The sequence below is a fragment of the Dryobates pubescens genome, chromosome 36 (assembly GCF_014839835.1).
Source record: "Dryobates pubescens isolate bDryPub1 chromosome 36, bDryPub1.pri, whole genome shotgun sequence".
Lineage (NCBI taxonomy): Eukaryota > Metazoa > Chordata > Aves > Piciformes > Picidae > Dryobates > Dryobates pubescens.
In genome coordinates this window covers 2,096,801-2,115,103 of record NC_071647.1, presented here as the reverse complement: position 1 = coordinate 2,115,103, position 18,303 = coordinate 2,096,801, and the positions used below count along the sequence as shown (strand labels likewise).

Genomic DNA, 18,303 nt, shown 5'->3' with positions numbered 1-18,303 from the left:
CTTTCATGTCTACTCCCACTCCTGTTAGGGAATCCATAGCCATCAGTCAGGAGCATAAAGAACTGAGGATTTATTTGGGATGAGGCCATAAGAGCTGCTGGGCACCGAAGTCAGCTCCTTCGTGCCGTGCGGAACGCCAGGCGTAGCTGCTCCACTTCTTGATTTATGCCCTAAAATAAATGTCCTCCTTGAGACTGATTAGGGCCAAGGTTGGGCTGATAGTTTGCTAATTGCAGCAGGAAAAGAGGTGTGGAGTTTGGGTTTGGTTGGCTGAAATAATCTGTGTGCTTAGATACGATGCACTTAGGTGGAGTGCGGGCGGAGAAGGTGTAACAAGGATAATGGATGTGGGCCAAAAAATGGGACATGAAAGAGTGCTGGAGACCTCAGGCTTGGCCTCATCAGGAGAGCAAGGCCTTTGTGGAGCCTAAGGTTTCTCCTGGTGTGTTTATGAAGCTTGTCTAAGTTGGTATTTGCTTTGCTGACTTTTGAGTGGTGGGGTTTTGGCAGCCTCCAGAGGGGCAGAGTTTGGACGGAAGGCTCGCGAGGTATGCAAGCACTTGGCACCACTGGATGAAGTTTTTCCAGCCACAGCTGAAATGCCAGGCTGGGTGGAAGGGTGCCCAAAGTGGCTGGAGGAGGAGTGGATTGATAACAAAGAGAAATTACAGAACCACAAAAGAAAGGAAAAAGAGGGAGGTGAGGGGAAATAAAGCTGGCAAGGAGAGCAGCTCCATCACAGTGAGGTGTTGGTGCTTGGAAATGGGTAGGAAAAGTGGATCACAGCAAATCAGGAGCTTGGTTTTTGTGTGTTCACCTTGGCTGAAAGCTGAGGGGTTTTGCCTGATGAGCTGCAGGCTGTTGGTTGTCTGGAGATGTAAAAGAGGAAAAGCAGAACCAGCAGGGTGAGGGAGGGGATTCTCCTCTGCTCTGCTCTCGTGAGACCCCACCTGGAGCACTGCATCCAGGTCTGGTGTTCCCAGCACAAGAAGGGTGTGGGACTGCCGGAGTGGGTCCGGAGGAGGCTGTGAAGATGATCAGAGGGCTGGAGAGCCTCTCCTATGGGGACAGGCTGAGAGGGCTGGGGCTGTTCACCCTGGAGGAGAGAAGGCTCCACAGAGACCTGAGAGCAGCCTTCCAGTAGCTGAAGGGGCTCCAGGAGAGCTGAGGAGGGACTTTGGACAAGGGCTTGGAGTGCCAGGACGAGGGTCAATGGCTTTGAGGTGGGAGAGGGCAGATTGACAGTGGAGATTAGGGAGAAATTCCTTCCAGTGAGGGTGGGGAGAGCCTGGCACAGGTTGCCCAGGGGAGGTGGTGGACACCTCCATCCCTGGAGGTGTTCAAAGCCAGGTTGGATGAGGCCTGGGTTGGTGGGAGGTGTCCCTGCCCATGGCAGGGGGGTTGGAACTGGCTGATCTTTAAGATCCCTTCCAACCCTAACTGTTCTATGAATCTATGGCAAAGGTTGAACAGAGGATTTGGGGACCTTTCCTTTTGCCCTGCTGTGCTTTGCAAGGGCATCAGCAAAATGGATTTTCTTTTCCCAGCTGTCTGCCAGTGGCTTGGATCTAGGTTGGGGGTTGGATCTAGGTTGGGGGTTTTGATTTTCTTTGGGATTCTGAATTTCTTTGATGACTTCCTGCCAGATTTTCTCGTTTCCTTGAGGGATTTGGTTCCCCCCCACCCCCCTTTTGTTTTCTTTACTTACTTTTTGCACCATGCAAGGTGAAGGCAGAGTGATTTGTGTGGAATGAATATGGAATCATTCCCTTGGGAGTTTAAATCACTGCTTTGGAGGAGAGGATTAAACAAAAGGATGCATCAAACAATCTCCATTTCTGAATGAGAACATCCTTGTGGGGAAAGCAGCAAGGTTGATGTGGTGGCACAAAGTGGTTTTCACCATGACCAAAGGTTGTCTTGGCTTCTTGGAGTCTGCAAACCTTTTACCATGCCCCCCCCTGTTGTTTTTGCCTCCCCATTTAGCTGTGAAGGTTCCTGGAGCAGGCACTCTGAGCCCTCGAGGTGCTTCTCTCACCCAGAGGAGTGCCTCAGAGCTGCTCCTTTTGGAGCTGCTCCATCTGCTTATGGCCAGGAGAAGAAACTGTCTGCTTGTAGGAACACACTGATCATTCCTGGGGCTTTTTTTTCCCTCCCCCTCCCATCCCTTTTAGTTTGCAACCAGAGGTCACATCTTTAAGTGCAAGCCCACAACACCTACAGGCTGCTGTCTCCCACCTCCCTACCTTTATTAATTCAAGGTTTTAAAGGTCTCTGACTGGGCTTGCTGCTTGCTTCTGCTTCTACTCCTCAAGCAAGCAAGCAAGCAAACAAACAAAAAAAGGAGGTTTAGAGGCAGGGAAATGGCACAACTGTTCATTTCTGAACAGATTGTTCCTTTCCTGCTCTGAACTTCTTGTGGGAATCTGAGAACCTTCAAAGTTGTCTCTGGAGGGAGCAGGAGGGACTTGAGCGAGTTGAGGATGACTTTACTCAATGAGGCATGGCCCAGCTCTATGGGCTGGTCCCTAATGAGTGATTAAGAAGCTAATGTTTGTACAGTGCTGGGAGGCTGGGTAGCTCTGTGGAAGTGCTAAGTGCTGTTAGGATGATAAGTATTTCTTAGGAGACACCTCCCATGTAATGGACTCTGCTCCAGACCACTGGAAGGCTTCTGGAAAAGGTTTAGCCTTTTGATCTGGTAGATCACTTCATTTGCTGCTGTGTGTTTGCTTTCCTGGAGCAGAGAGGAGATACCACAGTGTGTGCTGAGGGGTAGGAGTTGCTCATCTGTAATATCTGGGGCTTCTAGATAGTGTTTTAGCAGTTGAGGTTTCCCTGTGACTCCTGAGTGGTGCTTCTCAGCTCAGGAAAGATGTTGAGATGCTGGAAGGTGTCCAGAGAAGGGCAACAAAGCTGGGGAGGGGTCTGGAGCACAGCCCTGGGAGGAGAGGCTGAGGGAGCTGGGGTTGCTTAGCCTGGAGAAGAGAAGGCTCAGGGGAGACCTTCTTGCTCTCTCCAACTCACTGAAGGGAGGTTGTAGACATGTGGGGGTTGGTCTCTTCTCCTTGGCAAGCAGCACCAGAACAAGAGGACACAGTGTCAAGCTGTGCCAGGGGAGGTTTGGGCTGGAGGTGAGGAGAAAGTTCTTCCCAGCAAGAGAGATTGGCCCTTGGGATGTGCTGCCCAGGGAGGTGGTGGAGTCCCCATCACTGGAGGTGTTTAGGAAGAGCCTGGACGGGGTGCTTGGTGCCATGGTTTAGTTGATCAGATGGTGTTGGGTGATAGGTTGGACTCCATGATCTCGAAGGTCTCTTCCAACCTGGTTTATTCCATTCTGCAGGCACCAGAGCAGGCTGTAAGTCCTTGTAGGCCCCCTTCAGGCACCAGAAGGCTGCTTTAAGGTCTCACTGGAGCCTTCTCTTCTCCAGGCTGAACAATCCCAATTCTCTCAGCCTGTCCCCTTAGGGGAGGTTCTCCAGCCTTCTGATTATCCTTGTGGCCCCCTCTGGACCTGCCCCAGCAGTTCCATGCCCATTTTAAGGTGGGGTCACCAAGTAATGGAGTCTCCTTCTCTGGAGAGCTTCCATCCCCCCCTGGCCATTGTGCTGCTGGGCAAGCTGCTGTGGGTGCCCTGCTTTAGCAGGGAGGTTGAACTGAGCGATCTCCAGAGATCCCTTCCAACCCCAATCCCATGTTGGGATTCTGGGATCATTGCAGAGCATCCATCTCTTGCTGGAGGGATGCTGAGCCAGGATCCAAGTGATTCACTCAGTCTCATGGTGAGATGACAAGGAGCTGGGGGGGAGGAGGGGGAGGACTGCTGTGGCTTCTGCCCCTGCACCAGGCTCTCAGCTCTCCTGCTGTACCACGAGGGAAGTGCCAATATATTTTCTTCTCTATCACACAGGTATCCCTTAGCACGTGGAAGGCAACATAACTCACCAGTGACAGGAATGTACTTTATGGGTTGTGTTAGGCATGGTCTCCAGGGTAAGAAATCTTGCCTCTGACTTCCAAGATCTTTCCATCATGTCAGAGGAGAACTTTGGCCAAGCACACTTCAGAGCTCGTTCAGTTCTGCGTGGTGCAGGCTCTGAGTATCTTAAGAGCAAGCCCTTTAGCAAAGCAAAAGAGAAAAAGAGACCTGCCCTTTGCCTTCAGAAAAAGGTGATGAAAAATGGCTTTTGTCTTCCAGGATCCTCAGTGGCTTAGGGATGAGGGGGAGACAAATGCAATGTGAGACTAAAACCTTTTGGGGGGAGGTTAGAAACTGCAAAGAGGTAAAATGTCTTGAATTAGAATAGAATGGAATAGAGTAGGAATTAACCAGGTTGGCAGAGACCTTTAGGATCTTCAAGTCCAACCTATCATCCAACACCATCTAATCAACCAAACCATGGCACCAAGCACCCCATCAAGTTTCTTCCTAAACACTTCCAGGGATGGGGACTCCACCACCTCCCTGGGCAGCACATCCCAAGGGCCAATCTCTCTTACTGTGAAGAACTTCTTCCTAACATCCAGCCTGAACTTCCCCTAGCACAGCTTAAGGCTGTGTCCTCTTGTTCTGGTGCTGCTTGCCTGGGAGAAGAGACCAGCCCCCACCTGGCTACAACCTCCCTTGAGGGAGTTGGAGAGAGCAAGAAGGTCTCCCCTGAGCCTCCTCTTCTCCAGGCTGCAGTGGGTGGCTGCCGGGAGGGGTGTCCGTGGGTGCAGGCTGCAGGGGGTTGGTGCCGGGCGGGGGGTGTCCGTGGGTGCAGGATGTGGTGGGTGGGTGCCGGGGGGTGTGTGTCCGTAAGGGCAGGCTGCAGTGGGTGGGTGCCGGGCGGGGGGTGTCCGTGGGTGCAGGATGTGGTGGGTGGGTGCCGGGGGGTGTGTATCCGTGAGGGCAGGCTGCAGTGGGTGGGTGCCGGGCGGGGGGTGTCCGTGGGTGCAGGATGTGGTGGGCGAGCGCGGGGGGAGGCTGTCCGTGGGGGCAGGGTGTCGGTGGGTGGCTGCCGGGGCAGTGTCCGTCGGCGCCAGGGGGCGGAGTTTAGCAGCGGGGGGGCGTGGCGGGGGCGTGACCGCCGGGCGCCGCCGGAGCGCGCAAGCGGCAGCGGAGTTCTGCAGCGCCCCCGTGTGGCGAAAGGCGGCGTCGCCGCCTCAGCTAGGCGCTGGTCCACGCTCGGAGCCTGTTTGCACTTTAAATTGCATTTCTTTTAAACCCCAGCCACCAAACAGCCCCAAGCGCCCCCCAACGCCTCTCAAAACCCCAATATGCAAAGCAGATTTTTTCCTGCCTGTTTCTTCCTCTCGCTGCAGAAATGTGAGCAGCTCAGCGTGGGCTCAAACGCAGCCTAGGTGTGGATGGAATAACAGCAAATTTCTGCTTTTCCCACCCAAAACTGACTGTAGCGCTTTGCCCTCCATATCCCTACCACGACGGCCTGCTGGCCTCCACACTGGGGCAAACACCAGTGCTCAGGTCCTGGGTGACTGGTGCAGGGGGAAAGGGAGTCAAGCTTAGGACTCCTAGCCCTGTGCCAAAGCCCTGGAGGAGCCCAAACGCTGCTGGATTTCAGGGGTAGAAACGAAGTGCATGAAATACAACCAAAGGAGACCTTCTTGCTGTCTACAACTACCTGAAGGGAGGTTGGAGCCAGGTGGAGGTTGCTCCCCTGAGCCTCCTCTTCACCAGGCTAAGCAACCCCAGCTCCCTCAGCCTCTCCTCACAGGGCTGTGCTGCAAACCTTTCCTCAGCTTTGTTGCCCTTCTCTGGGCACCTTCCAGCATCTCAACATGTTTCCTAAAACTGAGGGGCCCAGAACTGGACACAGGACTCGAGGTTTTGGTCCAGCTCATCCCTTAAGCTCCCACATCTAACTGGGAGACAATTTCACAGTGCTTATTTAGCACTTGAGGGCTGTCAACCTCAAGGGTTCAAACCCCAGCTTCAATATCAGATCAGAATGTGTTGCTGAATTGGTCTTTGGGTGCTGCACTCCTGGGCTTGTGGCTTGGAAAAGAGGTTTGGTGGTTTGTTTGGGTTTTTTCACCCCAACCACTGGGCTGTTTATTTGTTGTTAAAAGCTGAGCTCCTGATGTCATTCCTTGAAAAGGCAAAAAACCCCCAAACCAAAAACCCAAACCCCAGTGTTATGAAACATGTGGTGGGAAATCTCAGAGGTTTGATGTGGGCCCCAGACAGGAGTTATGACTGAAACTCAGAGAACTTATTCAAGCAGCTTTTCTAAAGCAAAAAAAACCTCCAAGCATAGAATTGTCAGGGTTGGAAGGGACCTCAAGGATCAGCCAGTTCCAACCCCCCTGCCATGGGCAGGGACACCTCACACTAGAGCAGGTTGCTCACAGCCACATCCAGCCTGTCCTTAAGAGCACTCAGGGTTGAGGCTTCCACCACCTCCCTGGGCAGCCTGTGCCAGTCTCTCACCACCCTCCTGGGGAACAACTTCTTCCCAGCATCCAACCTGAATCTCCCCCTTTCTAGTTTTGTTCCATTCCCCCCAGTCCTATCACTACCTAAAAAGTCCCTCCCAGGCTTTCTTGTAGCCCCCTTCAGATCCTGGAAGGCCACAAGAAGGTCTCCTTGGAGCCTTTGCTGTTTGCCAACAGGGAAAAGCACAACTGAAGTTGGTTGTTGTTGTTTTGTTTTTCACCCTACTGCTTTCCAAGTGCAGGATCAGCTGAACTGATTTATTTTCCATACCTAGGGGACAGCTTTTAACAGCAAAGTGGTGTTTGGGTTTCTTTCTCTAACTCAACAGCAGCTAGCTGGTGTGAGAACGAGGAGCTTTGGCTCCTGATCCAATTAATTGCAGTGGAGGAATTTGCCCTCAGCCTGTAGATTATTGCAGTGAGGGTGAGAGGGGACCAGGATGTGGACACCTTGGAGCTGATGTCCTGGGTGCTGTGGCAGCTGTCAGGAAGCAAGGATGGAGCTTCCTCTGGTGGTGAATTGCTTGTTCCTCACGTCAAACACAAGTGAATTATCAATGCAAGGGGGTGGGGGGAGAGGGGGGGATTGGGATATAACTTCCACACCTGCCTCCTTAAAAGCCTTTTTTTTTGCATTCATGAGGATGTAAATTCCAGGCATAAATATTTTGGTGGGTCCCCAGCAGAAGGGATCAACATGCAGGGGATGTTAGTTAAGCAAGTGTTGGAGTGGAACTGGATTACAGTTTCTGTTCTAGTTTAGTTCCTAAACTAACAGGCAGCAGAGTCCCTCCTGGCTGACCTGTGTGGGGTTTCCTCTGTAGGAGGGATGCTCAGGGGCTTGGGATGCCGAGGAGCAGCGGTTGGGCAGCGTGGCAGAGGAGGTGCCAGTCTTAGGTCAGACTTGTGGCTGTGCAGAAGCTGCCTCAGGATGCCCAAAGCTCTCAGCTGGGACCAAGGATTTTGCTTGGACTTGGGAAAAGGAGGTTCACCCTTGTGGAAGTGACAGGGGTTGGGTGAGCTTGGCACTGGTAGTGGTGAGGTTACAGTAGAGCTCTTCACCCTCATGGGGAAGAATTTCTTCCTAACATCCAATCTGAATCTCCCCACTTCTAGTTTTGCTCCATCCCCCCCAGCCCTAGCACTCCCTGACCCCCTCAAAAGTCCCTCCCCAGCTTTCTTGTAGCCCCCTTCAGATCCTGGAAGGCCACAATAAGGTCTCCTTGGAGCTTTCTCCTCTCCAGACTGAACAACCCCAACTCCCTCAGTCTGTCTCCAGGGGAGAGGTGCTCCAGGCCTCTGATCATCCTTGTGGCTCTCCTTTGGACACATTCCAGCCCCTCCAGACCCTTCTTATAACGTTTTCTGTGCAAAGATCCTGCTTATAACGTGCTCTGAGTGAAAATGGCTTCGTCCCACCAACGTGGGCAGAGCGTTGTCTGCTCACCTGGCTGGAGCTGCTCGTGGGAGTGATGCTGCTGGTTGCCATCTCTTGCAGGATCAATCTGGAAACACTAACAAGTCTTTGAAAATACAAAATTCCCAGCTGAGAGAAATGATGTGGACAGCAATAAAAGCTCCTGACTTCATTCTGCTTCGTACTCCTGACTTCATTCTAACTTAAGCATCTGCTTCCATGTGTGATTCAATGGGAGCCACAGGGAATACATTAAATTATTACTCAGGTTCTGTAGGGCTGAAAATCACTGTGTGCAAAAATAAAGCCACTGTCCTGAAGAATTTAATTTAAAGACTGCTTATAATAAATTGTGAAGTGAAAGGCATTAAAAGGACAACTGGAGGGAAGAAAAAACCTATTTCCCCCCCACCTCTGCTTCCCTCCCCTCCCTTCCCCCCTTTCCCCCCCTTTCTTTTTTCCCTTCTCCCTTTTCTTTAATGTCTCCTTTAAATATAAAGAGCCAAGCAGAACTTCATCCCAGAGCTGCTGTACCTGCTGGTAGGTTTGCAAAGAGGGCCACACTGGATCTTCTGTCAGTGTCATTTTGCACCAAGGCTTTGTGTGTGTGTGTCTGTGTGTGGACTTTAGAGAGTAGCTTTGTTTAAGGCTTAAGGTGATGAACTACTTCTTAAAACAAGTTAAACTTTTATTGTTTAACCCTCCGAGAGAGATGTGGCAGTTGAAAGAGATTGGGCACCCAGATTGATTTGGGGGCTGTGGGGAAGGGACATGTACCTGGGTGGAGGGGTGGTGGGGGCTGAGCAAACACTGGGGACTTCTTCTAATCCACAGTGTCATGGGAAGAGCAGCTGAAACAATCAGCATCATCCTTCACCCTGATAATGCTTTCTGGCCAACTAATAGCTCCTTGTTCATCAAGGAAACGAATGTGTGTGGAGGTGACACGCTCTTCACCCACTGCTCTTTGTTCTAGGGTCCTCCAGACTGATTGTATCAGCTCCAGGGCTGACAAATATCCCCCCAAACTTTAACACTATGTAAAATTGAGTTATGGGGTTTTAAGGTTAGCCTCCTCTGGCTGAAGGTTGATTGTCTCCAAGAGATAAAGGAATCAGTACTCAACAATAACAAAATCTTTGCCATAGGATAATGCCTGTTATTGAGCTCCCAGCTCTCTTTATTTGGTTACAAAGCTTCACCCCTATTTCCCTCCACCACCCCCACCCCCACCCTGTGCCCTGCACTCATAGGTTTAAAGTGGGAGCTGCTGTTTGGAATGGGTGAATCGTTGCTCTTCCTCCATCCACCCTCAGCCTCTGCTTGAACAAACACTCTGGCAGACAGATCAATCCCAGGAAACATCTCATCACCCAGGGCTGTGTCTCTGCAGCTGGGCATTTTAACCAAGTTCTCCTCTCCCTGGCACCTTCCCAGCAGTGAGGCAGCACAAAGATGCTGCTGGCATTTGGGTAGAGTTGGGAGAAACAGGCCATGGCTGCCTTGCCTGGATAAGTCCCAAAGAGCTTAGTAGGAGTAACAGGAGGAGAGCATTAGCTTGGTTTTACAGGAAGAGTCAGCCATGGAGTGGGGAATCTTAGCAGGAGGCATCTTGTCAATGCTCAGCAAGAGCTAAAGGGTGAGAGGCTCAGGGTCAGACTCTTCCCAGTGGTGCCCCAGGACTAGGGGCAAGGGGCACAAACTGGAACCCAGGAGGCTCCACCTGAACAGGAGGAGAAAGTTGTTTGGTGTGAGGGTGCTGGAGGCATGGAGCAGGCTGTCCAGAGAGGTTGTGGAGTCTCCTTGTGTGGAGGGCTTCCAACCCCCCCTGGCCATTGTGCTCCTGGGCAAGCTGCTGTGGGTGCCCTGCTGGAGCAAGGGTTTGGGCTGGATGATATCCAGAGGTCCCTTTCCAAGCACCACCATGCTGAGTAAATCTCATGGAGCTGAGCCCCATGTGGAGATCAAGTGGCTTGAGCCAGGTCCAGGTGAAGAGCCTGTGGTGCAGGTGGCAATCACAGCTTGAAGCCTTGCGGCTCCCAACACCTTGCTTGGGTTCTCTGGCCCCAAGAACCATTTTGTGTTTAGTGATGAGATTTGGCCATCTGCTGGAAACAAAAGCAGTCTGGCATCGCTCTGCAGAGGATCAAAGCCTTAACCAAAATGCTGGAATTTGGGGGAAGAAAGGGGAAGTTTATTTTAGCTTTAAACTGATGGTACCTGGGGCAAAGGCACTGAGTGCTGAGACAGTCTGATGTTGAGGGCAACGAGAGCCTGCCAGAAGAGATACCTTGGAGGGGTTGCTCTAGCAGTGGGTGAAGAAGTCACAAAACACAAGGGAGGGCAAAATTTAGTGGAGTGAAGCTCCTTTTACTCTCTGAACTCCTTCCAAATCCTGGAAGCACTCTGTCTTCCCTGATAAACACCTGATGCATGAGGTGTGTGGCGAGGACATGCACGATAGGGAGGAACTCTCCTTGAAGATTTGGAGCAGGCAGGCAGTTGGTGTCAATCTTTGAACATAGATCTTTAGGGTGATGCTCTCCACCTCCCCTGACTTCTCTCTCTGTTTTAACCACTTTTGGTTATCTAAAAAGACAGAACTCTGCTGTCCCCCAAAGGCTGTGGGCATCTACAAGAGGCTCGGTGGAGCTTTCAAGTCTGCCCTGACTTCTGCTTCCTTAAACTTCATTCATATCCTAAGCCTTCAAAGCAGACTTAATTATTCCAGGGAGCCTGGAATAAAGTACAGAGATCCTTTGCCTCTGACCTGGGAGGGAAATGGTTTCCATCCTGTTCCTGTGCACATCCTTCATGTGGTCAGTGGATTAGGTGTGAGTTGCCAAGATTTTGGGCTAAATCCAGTGCTGGGGTTTGGTCTGTGTTGATGCTTCATCATTGCTGGAGTAAGCCTCCTGTTGTCCTGCCTCCTCTCCTCTCTCTGCACCCTGCCATGTGTACCAGATAGTGCTCACTGAACAGAATCAGAGAGTCACTCTGGTGGGGAAAGACCTAAGATGGTCCAAGGGCTGGGGCACCTCTGCTGTGAGGACAGACTGAGGGAGCTGGGGGTGTTCAGCCTGGAACAGAGAAGACTCCAGGGGGACCTTAGAGCTGCCTTCCAGTGCCTGAAGGGAAACTTCAGGAAGGCTGCAGAGAGACTTATCACAGAATCACCAAGGTTGGAAGAGACCTCAAAGATCATCAAGTCCAACCTGCCACCACAGACCTCATGACTAAACCATGGCACCAAGTGCCACATCCAATCCCCTCTTGAACACCTCCAGGAATGGTGACTCCACCACCTCCCTGGGCAGCACATCCACGAGGATGTCTCAAGATAGGCCAAGGGAGAATGGTTTGGAGCTGAGGGAGAGCAGGGTTAGATTGGAGCTGAGGAAGAAATTCTTCAGTATAGGGATGGTGAGACTCTGGCACAGGCTGCGCAGGGAGACTGTGGCTGCCTCTTCCCTGGAGGTGTTCATGGCCAGGTTGGATGAAGCCTTGAGCAGCCAAGTCCAGTTGAGAGGTGTTGAGAGGTTGAAGCAGATGATCTCTGAGGTCCCTTCCAACCTGAGCCATTCTGTGATCAACTCCAACCATTAACTCTGCCAGGGCCACCGCTGCACCCTGAGCACCAACACCCCAGGGGATCTGACAGAGCAGCTGACATTTCAGCCCCCACCCCCTTGCCCAATTTCACTTGGAGATCCTCAATTACACTGCAAATTCTCATCTTCTCCCTTTTTTCCTCCCATTTTTTTCCACTCCATAGCATTCCCTGGTGCCGGATGTGCTCTGGATGCCTTTTTGTTGTTCTCGTTGCTCCTATTGTGGGATGAATCTCATTTTCTCCTCCTCTCCGTATTCCTAACCTCTCTGTGTCCCCTACTTATTATTTCCTCTGCTTCCTCACTTGATATTTGCATTACCACCTAATTTAGTATCTTCCTGCTCCCTGAATTAATGGACTGTTTACTTGCCTTAGATAAAAACGGGGACTAATACCCTGCAGTACCCCAACACAGACACTTCTCCTCCATGTGACACCAAGCCATTTATCACCAGCTTTTGTCTGTGGCCCTTGGGCCAATTTTCAGGCTGTGATGATTGCTTCTATCCAAGCTGAGGTTAAATTAATTTATTTTTTTACACTCCCCCCCCCCTCCCCCCTTGTCTTTCTTCCTTTCTTTCCTTCCCCCCCACCCCCTTCTCTTCAGTGAGATTTGCTGTGCCACCACATCAAAGGCTCGGTAAAGTCTGCAGATATATTGCACCTTCCACTTTCCCCTTTCCTCTGCTCATTCTGCAGCTTGACCCTTGTGTGCCTAAGGTGGTTTCATCTCCACAAACCCCCAGGGTTGCTTGTTGCTAAGAAGGCAACGGGAGCCTGGGTGCTCATAAAGAGATTTAGGCTCTTTTTGATTTGCTTTTCTTTTATTTGTGAGACACTGGCACAGGTTGCCCAGGGAGGTGGTGGAAGGCTCATCCCTGAAGGCTTTTAAGGCCAGGCTGGATGTGGCTGTGAGCAACCTGATCTAGTGTGAGGGCTCCCTGCCCATGGCAGAGGGGTTGGAACTGGCTGATCCTTGAGGTCCCTTCCAACCCTGACAATTCCCTGATTCTGTTTTTTTCACTCTGTTCCCTCAACACAGCAAGGACAAGGACCTGATGGAGTAGATCCAGAGGAGGGCCATGAAAATGATCAGGGGTTTTGGAACACCTCTGCTACAAGGACAGGGTGAGGGAGCTGGGGTTGCTCAGCCTGGAGAGGAGAAGGCTCTGGGAGGTCCTTAGAGAAACATTCCAGTACCTTGGAGGGGCTACAAGAAGACTCCAGAGGGGCTGTTTGCAAAGGTCTGCAGGGACAGGACAAGGGGCAATGGTTTGAAATGAGAGAAGAGCAGATTTAGACTGGTTGTGAGGAATAGGTTCTACACCATGAGGGTGGTGGAACAATACAACAGGTTGCCCAGGGAGGTGGTTGAGGCCTCATGCCTGCACATATTCAAGGTCAGTCTCTGAGCAACCTGATCTAGGGGAGGATGTCTCTGCTGACTGCAGGGGGAGGTGGGTTTGGACTGGATGAACTTTGGAGGTCTCTTCCAGCCCAATGCATCCTATGATTCTCTGATTTTATGATGGTAGATTTGTCAGAGCATCTTTCAGCTTCACCTTGCTGTTGTGTTTTTAAACTTTGATGCTAGCTTTGCTGCTTTTCCTCTCTGTATTTCTCATGGTTAGAAAGAAAGGCCAGCTGGGGAGAAAGTTTGAGAACTTGATCAGAACTCCTCCTAGACTTCATGCCAACAGAGATTACAGGCTCACAGAATGGCTTGTGCTGGAAGGGACCTCAAAGATCATCCAGTTCCAACCCCCTGCCATGGGTAGGGACACCTCTCACGCTAGAGCAGGTTGCTGAAGGCTCCAGGCAATGTGGCTTTGACCACTTCCAGTGCTGGAGCCTCCACAGCTTCTCTGGACAACCTGTTCCAATGCCTCACCAGACTGGTGGGAAGAAAAGCACAGCTTCAGAAGTACAGAAAGATAAATGGGTTCCTTGGTCCTTGGTTCCTTGGTCCATGCTCACACCCTTGTCCTAGCTCTAGTCTTGGAAGCCCATGGCCACCTGAGTAATCTCTACAGCCATCAAGGAGCAGAGCATGACTTTGGCTCCCTCAGGCTTCAATGGCATCTCCCAAGGAGGTGAGAAATCTTCACTGCCAACTTTTAGCCATGTTTGTCACCTAGAGGACTTCAGGGTGGTGACACCTCACCACCCTGGAGTTTCCCCCTGGCTTTTTGTTTGGCCAAGTCTGGTTGGAAGTTGCTTTGCTTGCATTTGGAGGTGGTAACTCTGCTTTTTGTCTGTCTGTCTGGATCTGGAAACTCTGCCTTTTGTCTGCCTGGATCTGGAAGCTCTGCTTTTTGTCTGCCTGGATCTGGTAGCTCTACTGGAGCAAGATCTATCAGGTGCAATTATTCTGTTGGGGGGGAAATAAAACTCACCTTATTTTTGGAGCAAGGAGAAATTTGGGATCCCTTTCTGTCCTTCCAGGTCTAGGAGAAATTTAGATGGGGGGTGGGGGGAGGGAATTAAATCCAAACCCACAAGTTTTTCCTCTTTAATTTCAGGTGGGATGAGTTGCTCAGGAAGGCTTCAGGTTTCTATTTAAGGTCTTGCAAAGCCACTTTTAATCCAAACCACTCAACAAAAAGAGAGAGGAAAGCAAGGAGGCTGAAAAACACACAAAGTTTTATGATGGGAATCTAACCAGGCCTACCAAGGGAAAGTGAGGCCAGCCAACATCAGCATTTGAATCTTCCCTTTTCCTTCTTTTCTTTGATATGCAAACTTGCTGCTGATCAAAGAACTCTGGGAGGAGGAGCAGGACAATAGTGCAGATCGCGGTGACTTTGGGGTTTTGCTTCCTCGGTCGGATCCCATGATGGCTGGGGTAGGCTTGGCGACTGGGAAGGGCACCGCTTGCCTCCCCTCCCCCCTTGGTCTTCCCGTTCAAGCCCCTGAATTCAGGGATCAGCAGGGGAGCTGAGCTGTCTGAGCCAGGGGCACCGGCACAAGCCCCGAGGTTGCAGGAACAGCCATAAAATGGCTATAGCTCCGCTGCCTACAAAGCCTCCATCCCTCTTGGGTACCCCAATATGCTAAATCTGTGGGTTCAGGCATGGGGCAGGTGGTAGGATTTGCTCCTTTAATCTTCAGTGTCTATTTATTACAGTGGAGCTCCAGGGCATCTGAGCATGGCCTTTCTCTCACCAAGAGACCATAACAAATGGTCCTCTTCCCTCCCTGACAGAGCCGAGCTTTGCGCACCACCTATCTGCACAGCTTGGAGCTGGCTCCTTCTGCTTCTGCTGCTCCTTTTGTTGTGGTGCTTAGAAAATTCAGGAGGGGGGGAAAAAAAGGAAAGAAAAGAAGAAAAAAAAAGAAAGAAAAAAAAGGGGGGAAAAAAAGGAGCAGGAAGAGATTTGAATGCAAAGAGCAACTCTGGGTTGACCGTTCCACACCTCCCCTCTCCTCTCTTCCCTTCTCTTCCTGACCGGCCCTGGAAGCTGATTTGTCATGGAGGATGGTGATGATGATGGTGGTGGTGGTGGTAGTGGGGTGATGCTCACCTTGGATGAGCAAATGCTTTGCCCTAAGCCATGGGACCATGACTTAGAGGAACCCTTTTCCCTTTGTTTACTCTTAGGCATTGAACCCTTTCTGCACTTCCTAATTATTTTCCAATTGCCCAAGACAAATGAGAAGGTTCTGGAGGTTCCATTTCGTAGTGACCCTGCCTGCCAATTGCTCTGACTCTTTATTAATGTTGGAGCTGCCTTGGTTAGATTTCTCTCATTGGCTTTCAAGAAGAAGAGGACAATATCTTGACTTGCAGAAGTAATTGAAACCTTTCCCCGTCTTGGAAATGAGCAGGCTGATGACATCGGTGGAGAGAGTTCCATCTTCTCATTACAACTTAATTGGAGTTTAGGGGAGGCAAAAGTGTCCTCAAGGAAGGTCAAGGTTCCAAAGTAAACCTCAACTTCCTGCAAGCAGTCTTGTCCTGGTCTTCTGGAAGCTAACTTAAGTCTTATTGCAGTGATGGTTTAAGGTCCAAAGCCTTGGGCCGAACCTGTCTTGCACCAGGGTACACAGCCCTGAAGACCTTTCACACTGACCAGGCACAGAGATGAGGTGAAGGATGACAAGAGAGGTGATTTTAGAGGAGCATGAAGTGATTTGACTTCAGGACACCAGGTGCTAGAGGTAGTGTCAGGCTAGGATCAACCCAGCACCCTCAAACTTTCTGTTGTGGCCTGGGAGGGTGAATTGGGAGATGAAAACTCAGCAGTGTGCTGTGCAGGTGAGTTCTGGGTTCACCACTCTGACTCTTTTTTTTGGGGGGGGTTGAAAATATCATTGAGCTGAAAATGTTGGTTCTTGGTGGTTGAGTGACCTTGGCTTGTAATTTGAGGTGCTCCTTACTGGGATTTGAAGGGACTCTGGGGCCACCCAGCCCCCCTACCCAGTGCTTTGTGTTTAGTTCTCCATGCAACCACCTTGCCCTGGCCTTCCAGGAACCCCTGCTCTCCATCTCCATGGCAGAATTCCTGTTTCCTGGCAGCACAAAGCTTTTAAGCCACACAAGCAAAAGAACCCAGGGTGGGGAGGGCTGAGAGATGGGGGTCTGAGGCTGCTCCCCAAACCATGGGGGTCCCCCAAACCATGTGTGCTTGGCTGCCTTTTGCAGAGCTGAATCTCCTGGTTGCCTATTGAATGGGGGAGCTAGAAGGGAAGAAAAAACCCCAACCCCAAATCCTCTTTGGCTTTTCAACACAAGATGTATTTTGCAGCTTGTCTCCAGGCAGCTTCACAACCCAAAGGGCATCACTGACAACCAAATAGCAACTGGGTAAAGGGAAGGGGGGTGGTGGAGGGTGGAGGGGAGAGGGAATATAAAAGGACAGAGGAAGATGGAAAACCTCCTATACAATAATTAGAATAAAATTGGGGTATCAAGAATCCAGGGGTCAGCTTCTGTTCACACCAATATGGCTTTCACCTTGTAGAGAAAGGCCTGCACCAGGTAATTAGGTCAAGTCAATGATTATATATCTTTAAACGAAGTGGAAGGGACTGTAATTGTGATGAAATTTGTTTGAAGAGGTTGGGGAGGGAGGGAGGGAAGGGAGAGGGGGGAGAGAAAGAGAGAGGGGGGTTGGAAGCATGGGGGGGAATTTTGTTTAAAGGTAACGAGTTCAAAGGGTAAATGAAGTTCAAGGTTCAGTTCCTGTTCAATCCTAACAACAACAGGGGGGGGAAAAAAACCCAACCCCAACACACACATCACACCACCCCCCCCCCAAACCCTGCCCCCCTCCAAACTCCTTCCCCCTCCCCAAGCAGCCAATATTTCTAGCAGATGAGTTGCTTTCTCTTTTGTTTTAGGGATCATATCCCCGTAGGAGAAGTGGAATTAAACCCAGTGGCAGGTCTTGAAGAGGGTTTGCTTGCCTTGGGTGATAGGCTGGGGGTCGTTGGTTGTTTGGTGGTGGTGGTGTTTCCACCCACCCCCCCACACACACACACTTCGGAGCTGCTGCAGGCAGGCAGCCACCTTGCATGCAAATTGGGAGAGACATCCTGAGAAGGGACTTGCCTGTGATATGCAAATCCTCACTTTGTTCCTGGGAACGCTTTTTGAGGGATGGGGAAGGCAGCTGGGAGGTGAAGTGTGGAGAAAAAGATGCCCTCCTTGAGGGGGGTGGGGGGTGGGGGTTGAGCAGGAGTTGGGCTTCTCTGGTGGAATAAAAGTGTGTTCCCCTTCATGCTTCTGAAATGCTTTGGGTTCCTCCCAGGAAATGTGCAGCATCTCTCCATGCTGCTGGGTCTTCTGGTTTGCTGGAGGGCTTCCTTGTAGCCCATCCTGGAGATGCTGGGGTGTTCTTGGACCTGCCTTTCTGGGGGGGATTGAGCAGGATTTAGGCTTCTCTGGTGGAATAAAAGTGTGTTCCCCTTCATGCTTCTGAAATGCTTTGGGTTCCTCCCAGGAAATTTGCAGCTGAGTGTGGTGGTTTGATGGAGGGCTGCAGCTGGTTTCCATCTTGGAGCTCTTGTGGTGGTGTTCTTGGACCTGCCCTTCTTTGAGGGTTGAATAAGACTTTGGCTTCTCTGGTGGAATAAAAGTGTGTTCCCCTTCATGCTTCTGAAATGGTTTGGTTTCCTCCCAGGAAATTTGCAGCTTCTCTCCATGCTGCTGGCTCTTCTGGACCGATGGAGGGCTGGAGCTGGTTTCCTTACAGCCCAGCTGGGAAGTGCTGGGATGTTTGTGGACCTAGGAGAAAAGGGCAGAAGAAAAAATCCTGTCCTGGCTGCCCTTGTAGGTGGTTGATTTAAGTTGCACGTGCAGGTGGGCTAATAGTTATGAGTTGAGGTCTTCATCCTCTTCCTCACAGCATTGTTAGGTGACCTTGGTAATGATCTTGACTGGGACACCAAATATCACAGAGAACCAAAGGATCACCTGCTCCAACCTGTCAAATCTGATCAGTGAACCAGTTCAGGGGGGCTGGAGCCCCACTCCAGGCCTCCACCCTGCCTTGGCCATGGCTGGGCCGTGAATGTGCAGCACCAAAGTTTGATCCCAGAGAGTTTGGAGCAGATATTCAGAGGTGGCTCTGCAGGAGGACTTGGCTGTGCTTGAGGTCCTCTTTACTCTGTGGAAACAAGGAGGGCTTCATGTCTGAGCAGCCTGGGCTAGAGGGAGATGTGCCTGCCCATGGCAGGAGGTTGGAACTAGATGGTCTTTAAGGTCCCTTCCAACCTAAACTATTCTGTGGTGGTGATCATGTTGGTCTTCTTGGATGAGTTTTGAGCCTCACTGCTACTTTTTGGTAGTGGCTTAACTGGGACACAGGAGGCTCCTCCTGAGCACACAATG

At 51.0% G+C, this 18,303-nt stretch overlaps 1 protein-coding gene across 1 annotated transcript in view; it reads left to right on the top strand.

Moving 5' to 3' along the window:
* SKAP1 (src kinase associated phosphoprotein 1) overlaps positions 1-18,303 on the top strand; it is a 202,012-nt gene that overhangs the window by 39,243 nt on the left and 144,466 nt on the right. The gene's annotated exons all lie outside the window — the stretch shown is intronic.